Below are 7,971 nucleotides of genomic sequence, written 5' to 3'. Positions count from 1 at the left end.
AGCAATAAACGGCAGAGCCAGGGCTCGAACCCAGACTTCTCTGACCACAACGCTCAGGTTCTTAACCCTTTGCACTCGCTTGCTTTTTTCTCGATTCCTTTATTCTACTCGGGATTTAATTTTTTAAATACCCCAGATTTTACAAAGCGCGGAAGTAGAATAAAAAACTGGAGTCTCTTTTCATACAAACTTATTTATTTGGACTTTTTTATATTTCAAATTATTGATACATTCAAAGAGTAATTTTAATCTCTATAATTTTTCATGGTGTGATACTTTTTGAAACATTCACCCACATGAAGACCTGGTTTACATTCACATGTTTTGCAAATATAAATTGTCTCTCTTCTTCCTCCTTTGATTTTTCTGTTAGAACAAACAACACAATCTTTGCGTTTTTTGTTAGGGTGAGGTGTGATTATATGGAGCTTTCCATCTAAACGTTGCTCTAAGTTAGTGAATAATAATCTACCCCTGGAAGTTAGTGTACTGGTCTAACCTTTTTCATGTGACTGATGTGTCTTAGAAACAAATAGCCTTTGAAGATGCCATTGGTGAAGCTTAGGTGGTGGCATCAGTTGAGACGGCATTTACATTTTACTTGTCCTTTCGTGCTAATGAAAACAAGAAAAGATACTGGAAAAATAGACAAAAATCCCCCTCCCCCGCCCCCGCGGTGAAACTACGTGTCGAGTGTGGCTCGACATACGAGCTGCTACCGATGCTAACCGTGTCGAGTCACACTCGACATCCGAGTGCAAAAGGTTAAAAACTAGGCAACTTCCCCTACTGCTCAACAACCACACAACAAAAATAGAGGCCCTCAGGCATCGACTCAGATTTCCTCCCTGAAATTCCAAGGAAGTAGCCTGCTGACTTCCCCTCACATTCTCGCCTCCTGTTGAGGTTAATGTCTTCTTGGGTTCTTGCCTCCTCGTGAGATGTGCTCTGTGGGGACCACACCATCACGTGGACCAGGGCCACGGAGACGAGGCACTGCCTGCAGGCTCCTAGACACACAGCCACCCGAGAGGAGTACGTGGGCATCTGGTGGACACTGGTTCCCACACAGCAGCCTCAGGCCTACAAATAAGGAAGAAAGTCAAGTTCCTTCAGTAAATATTTATTGAGCATCTTCTATGTGCCAGGCAGTTCCCGGTGGTCGCACGCGGCAGTGAACAAGACGAACCTGGTCCCTATTCTCATAATATTTAGATTGCATTTGTCAATAAGTAAACAAGACAACATTTTAATTGCTAGCAGTAAGCACTATGCAGAGGGTTAAAACCACGCCGTTTGGTAGAGGGGCTCCTTTGGATCGGTTAGATGAGGAAGGTCTCGCTAAAGGTGCCACTTTCCAAGAGAAGTCAATGGCAGGAGGAAATCAGCTACTCAAGTTCAAGGGAAGAGCACCACAGACAGAGGAACAGCCAGTACACCTCGGGAACAAGCTGGGTGCACCTGTCGAAGGGAGGGGCCGTTTACCTGGAGGCTGGAGGAAGCGGGAAGGGAGGTCCTGGCAGAGGCAGGAGTGGTAGGTGTGGCCAGGTCTCACCCTGGGACTCTGTGGACCAGAAAAGAGAAGCTGGATTGTACTATGTCCAGTGGGGAGCTATGGGAGGTTTTAAACTGGTGATGGGGAAGGGGAGGGTGTGTACATGTGTGACATAATCTGATCTAATTGTTTTTCTCTTAGGAACAATCAATCTGGCTGCTGGGAGAACAGGTTGTAGTGAGGCAAAGCAGTCAATCTGGAGGCCAGCGGGAGGTTATTGAGGTGGCTTGGGCAGAGGTCACAAAGGCTTGTAGCCGAGTAGTGCTTTTCAAACTTTAGGGAGCCTCAGAATCCTCCGAAGGTTCCCATCCCAGAGTTTCTGGTTCTCGAGATTTTTTAATTTCTTTTTTTAAGTAATTTTAATTTTTAAAATTGATTTGAGAAAGAGGAAAGGAAGGGAAAGAGGGAGAGAGAGGAAAGGAAAGAGGGAGAGAGGGGGAGAGAGGAGAGAGAGAGAGAGAGAGAGAGAGAGAGATTGGTTACCTCCCACACATGCCCCAACCAGGGATCGAATCCGCAACCTGGGTATGTATCCTGACTCAGAATGAAACTAGCTTATGGGACTAAGCTCCAACCAGCTGAGCCACACCAGTCAGGGCAAGATTTTTGCATCTCTAACAAGCTCGCAGGTGCTGCTGACTCTGCTGCTCTGCAAACCACTTTTTTGAGTAGCACTGATCTAGACTGGAGATGGAGGGCATGGACAGATTTCAATATATTTTAGATGTCGAGTCAAAAGGATTTACGGGTGGATTCCATTTGGGAGACCAGTGAAAGAGAAGAATCAAGGATGAGTTGGATTTTGGTTAAACAAACGAGGAAAAATTACCAGCATATATTGAATTAGAGGGAGGGCAGATGGAGGGGAAGAAAATTTGGGCATGTTAAGATTGAGAGGCCTATGAGACATCCACATGAAAATGTCAGCTACAAGGAGGGGAGTTCTGGTGTTGAAGTGAGAGGTCAGAACTGGGGAGACTTCACCACAGAGATGTGGATAAAAAAGGGGTTCTATGGAAAGTAACCTCACAGGGTGATCTGATCCTAAATTCCTAACGGGGCAGATGATGGTGGGTAGTCCCGCCCCAGGCCTATAACTTCTTTAGTGAAGGTTTTAAGCCAGCCCTACCAACTGATCTTGTGCATCTAGGTCAACACACCTTAGAAATGCCAGAAGTAATAACCTCTTAAAGGCATAACCACTCTCAAGAGGGCACATAATCTTAACTTCTTCATAATCCGATTTTCAACCTCCTTCTCACCTCATGGCACACATAAATGAATTACTAAAGTTTTTTGGCACACCAAGAAATACACTTTTTGCCAATCTGACAAAAAGTAGGTAAAATTTTGATTCATTCACACCTAATGGTTTTCGTTGTTGGCTGTTGTCATTTTTTAATTTGACAATCTAAGGAAAAAGAGGTCAGTGCCCCTGACTAAATCGTCAGGTATTGCATGTCTTAAAAATTCTTGTGGCACACCAGTTGAAAATCTCTGCTGTAATCCCAATCCCCATCTTGCTTTCTCCCATATTCATGTAATATTCCTTACATTCCCTCCTAATTTCCAATGCATAAAGAAACTGCAAAACTGTTATTCTCCAGAGCATTTGAGAGCTTGCTTCCTGGCAATTGTCATCAGTTCGGCTCAAATAGACTCTTCAGAAAACTCTCCACAGGTTTAGACATTTCTTATGTCAGCAGAGAGGAGAGTTAAAGTGATGGGACTGGATGAGATGACCCAGCGAGGGAGCGTATTTGGGAAAAAGAAGAGCTTGGGACAGAGCCCTGGGCAGGGGGATGTGGGCAGGAGGACAACAAGGAGATTTAATGTCCTTAATGCCAGGCAGAGAAAGCCTTTATTTTTAAAAAATATGATTTTATTGATTTTAGAGAGAAAGGCTGGGAGAGGGAGAGAGAGAGAATCATCAATGAGAGGGAAGCCTCAACATTGATCGGTTGCCTGCTCCCTACTGGGAACCAAGCCCAAAACCCAGGCATGTGCCCTGGCCAGGAATTGAACCTGTGACCTCCTGGTGCATGGGTCCATGCCCAACCACTGAGCACACCTGCCGGGCAGGAGAAAGCCTTTTGGGAAAAAGGGGATAATCAGCAAAGCACCTAGAAGCAGCTGAAACTGGTTTGGCTCAGTGGATAGAGCGTCGGTCTGCGGACTGAAAGGTCCCAGGTTCGATTCCGGTCAAGGGCATGTACCTTGGTTGTGGGCACATCCCCGGTAAGGGGGTGTGCAGGAGGCAGCTGGTCAATGTTTCTCTCTCATTAATGTTTCTAGCTCTCTATCTCTCTCCCTTCCTCTCTGTAAAAAATCAATAAAATATATATTTTTAAAAAAAGCACCTGGAAGCAAGATGCCATGTGAGAAGCTGAGAGAGGAGAGGAAAAGGAAAAAGGGACCAGCGTTAGTGACTGAGGAACCGTGAGAATCCATGACTCCTGTGACTTCAGCTGGATTCTCTGCGCAGAGTGAGTCACCATCAACTCCAAACAGAAAGGCCCAGCTTCTCCTTTGGAGACACGAAGGTGAAGCCTCAGATGTTACAGCTACTCTCCAGCCAGCCTCCGTCGGGAGCGGTGGCAGCATCCGAGGGGGGAGGAACAGGTTGCATTCTGGGAACTGGGACTGGAAAGGAGAATGGATGGCTAGGGGGCTGTCTTGTAGACAGAAACGACCGTGGATGGCTTCCCAGGCAGAAGGACTGGACCTTTCTCGAAACTCCTTTTCTTCTGCCTCAAAGGAACAATATCCCTGCTGTTATCCAAGAGCAATTCTTCTCCCCGTGTTTGTGAGGCCTGGGCTGCCTGCCGGAGCTGAGCCCTGGCTCCACCGGCCGTCTCCTCCCTCGTCTGTATTTTTCATGGCTTCCTCCAGCCTGGCTCCTTCCCCTCAGACTACAATAACGCCACTCCAACCTAAAAGAAAGCTCTCATCCTCCACCCTTCCTCCCCTCCGACTACTGCTTTCATTGCTTTCACCCCAAACTTCCTACACCGATGCTCGCGCTTCCTCACTTTCTTCTTGCCTGCACCCACTGGAATTTGGCTTCTGTCCCTGCCACTGTCTCCAAAGCCATGGCCACCTCCTAATTATCAAGCCCAGGGCCTGCTCCTCCAGGTCCTCGCCTCAGGCTTTCTCTCTCTGCTCTGTTTTACACAATGGCCGCCCATCCACTGCTTCTGCAAACTCTTGCCTCTTTCCTGGCCCTCACCATCCCGCACAAGTGCTTTCCTCTCCCTCTGTGCGGCCTCAAGAGTCCATGACCCTCTCAGTTCCAGAACTGGTGGTCTTGTCTCCTCCTCTGGCCTCCTGAATGATCTCATCTGTACCCTTCCACAACCAGCTGGCCATGAACGGATGACTGACAACTCCTTGCACTGGTATTTGCAGCTGCCTGTGTGACACTTCCATGTTCCACAGGCAAACAAAATCCGTTTGCACTGAGTAAATGTATACAGATGCTCCTTGACTTAAGATTGGGTGATATACCAATGAACACATTGTCAGCTGAAACTATCGTAAGTTGAAAATGCATTTACTATATACATAACCTGCCAAACACCATAGCTGAGCTTGCCTTAAGCATGCCCAGATCACTTACACTAGTATACAGTTGAGCAAAGCCATATTATAACACAAAGCCAATTTTATAATAAAGTGTTGACTATCTCAAATAATTCATTATGCATATTGCTTTTGCACCATCGGAAAGAGGAAAATTTGTAAGTCAAACCACTGTGAAGTCAGGACTATCTTTATTAAGTACATGTTTGTTGAATAAACTGGTGGGTTTTTTTTCCTTGCCAACTCCTGCCTCCTACATATTCAAGAAAAAAACAATAAATAATAAACAAAACGTAAACACCTCCTCCCCTCCTGTCTGGGTTAATGGGATGACCTCACACCTTTTTCTCTCACTACATCTAATTAGTCACACAGGCTTATTGATTATCTCTCCAGAATGTTTCTGGAACTTGTCAACCAGTGGTCATTGGTGCTAATTCAACACCAACAGGAATCCCCAATTTGGGGTTGATGAAGAAGGCAACTGTTCCGGGCAAACAGCTCAATTGTGATGTAGCATGGCTGTGAGGTGATCCTGGACCAGGTAGCCCTCTCCAGCTAGACAGCTCTGCTCTTCTGTGGTTCAGTCCAGTAGCGTTGTCTTCACAGCCCCAGGCCCAGCCCCAGCCCCGTCTTTAGTCTTTGGTGGGAAGGGAAAGTGCACTCCCCACGCCACAGGGGAACTTACTTACTAGTATATGCAGAGAAATCCCGGATCCTGGTCCCTCTCCAGCTAGACAGCTCTGCTCTGCTGTGGTTCAGTCCAGTAGCACTATCTTTGCAGGCCCAGGCCCAGGCCCAGGCCCACCTGATTGGTCTGTCCTCATGCAGATGAGGACTCCAAATCCTCGCAGTTTGGTTGGTCCAAAGAGCACTGTCCTTATTGGTCAGAATGGGGCCACTCTGATTGGTCAATACAGCTCCAACTGGATGGAAAAAGTCTCAGTCCTATTGGTTGAAATATGACTCAGGTACTCCTTTATAAGAACTGGCTCACCTGCCAGGAACACAGGGCAGACGGACAGTTTAGTGTGGGAGGCAGGCACCTTAGTGCAGGCTTTTCCCTGAAGTGTGGTTTATGTGAGAGGCACCTGTTTAGAAATAGCTATTAAGCTCTGTTTTTAACTTTGAGCCCAGTTAGCCACCAGGAACTCTTCTTAGTAGGTATTTTCTTTCTCAGGGTTGACAAATCTTTCCTCTTTTCTCCTTCCCATTCCTACTCTGCTGCTATTCTCCTCTCTCCAGCTGACTAACACTGAACCTAATTCAGAGGTTTTCAAATCTGGCTACACATTACAATCACCTGAAAGGTTTTTAAATCCTGATGCTGGGCCCTGGCTGATGTGGCTCAGTTGGTTGAGAGTTGACCTATGAACCAGGAGGTCACGGTTCAATTACCAGTCAGGGCACATGCCCGGGTTGTGGGCTCGATCTCCAGTAGAAGGCATGCAGGAGGCAGCCAATCAATTATTCTCATCATTGGTGTTTCTATCTCTCTATCTCTTTCTCTCCCTTCCTCTCTGAAATCAATATAAACATTTTAATAATAAAATAAAAACATATATTTTTTAAAAACCCTGATGCCTGGCCCTCTCCCAGACTAATAAAATCAGAATATCTGGGGAGTGAAGCTGGAGCAGATGATTATAATGGGCAGTCAGATTTGAGAACCACACATGGTTTCCTTCTCCAGGACCCAGTATTTTCCTCCAAAAAAATCAAATCTGATCTTAACACTCTTCTCCATTATTTTTGTTTGCTTTTTTTTTTTTTTTAGAGAAAGAGTATAAGGGAGGGGGAGAGAGAGAGAAACATTGATGTGAGAGAGACACATCAATTGATTGCCTCCTGCACGAGCCTCAACTGGGGCCGCAACTGAGGTACCTGCCCTTGACCAAGATTCAAACCTGCAACACTGAGGTGCTCAGGCCAGTGCTCTAGCCACTGAGCCACACAGGCCAGGGCTGATCTTAATACTCTTCTGCTTTAAAACTTCAGATGACTCCCTATATCTTACAGCAGGATTCTTAACTTGGAATCTAGTGTCGGGGGAGAGCGGGGAGGGAGAGCTGTGAACCCCACTGAATCATACACAAAATATTGTGTGGAGGAAAAAGCTTCACCTGTTCTAAAAGGAATCTGATGCAGAAAAGGTAAAGAACTATTAGCAAGATGTAGTGATAGCTATTGAATACCTACTGTGTTCCAGGCACTATGTTAAACACTTTACTTATACACTAGCTCATTAGCGTTCAAAACTAACTCAGTATGAGTGTTACCCCCATTTTACAGATGGTGGTGAAGTAACTTCCCCATGTCAACCAGCCCTTGGAGTCTGGGCTCACATCCTACTAAATCTCTTTTCCATCTCACTAGTTTGAGGAAAGGATTCAAACACTGTAGCACAGCAAACAAGGCCCTCCACCATCCACTTAACTGGAGGCATCCCTCCCCGCCACCCATGCTCTAGCCACACACTTCTCTCAGTTCTCTGAAGAAGTTGTGCAGTCCAAGCCTCTGTCGCCCGTATATGCTGTGACCACTCTCTGGAATGTCCTCCCTACACGTTCCCGCCAGGCATTATCCTACTTACACTTCAGGACTTAGCACAAAGGTCCCCTCCAAATCTCTGAAGCCTTCTTTCCCCTCACACTTTGCCAGAAGACATGGATGATGGCCCGACCAGCATCTGATGATAGACAGTGGTACTCACCGCCCGCCCCTTCCCCGGCAGGTGGAGTTCCCTGAGGGAAGCAACTGCGTCTTGCTCATCTGTGGCTCCCCAACACGTTGCAGTGCCCTGGCCCGTGGGCGGGGCTCAATGAGCATTGGTT

General features: G+C 46.6%; 1 long non-coding RNA gene across 1 annotated transcript; it reads right to left on the bottom strand.

The window, feature by feature from the left end:
- Positions 1-682: 682 nt before the first annotated feature.
- On the bottom strand, positions 683-6,080 carry LOC129147229 (uncharacterized). The gene is made up of 3 exons (XR_008554587.1): positions 5,830-6,080; positions 1,486-1,564; positions 683-1,083 (listed from the first exon to the last, which is right to left on the bottom strand). It is a non-coding gene; the product is annotated as an uncharacterized LOC129147229 (long non-coding RNA).
- Positions 6,081-7,971: the final 1,891 nt, after the last annotated feature.

This window comes from Eptesicus fuscus, chromosome 19 (genome assembly GCF_027574615.1).
Source record: "Eptesicus fuscus isolate TK198812 chromosome 19, DD_ASM_mEF_20220401, whole genome shotgun sequence".
NCBI classification, from domain to species: Eukaryota; Metazoa; Chordata; class Mammalia; order Chiroptera; family Vespertilionidae; genus Eptesicus; species Eptesicus fuscus.
The sequence above is the reverse complement of the archived record's forward strand: the minus strand, read 5'-3'. Positions and strand labels throughout refer to the sequence as shown.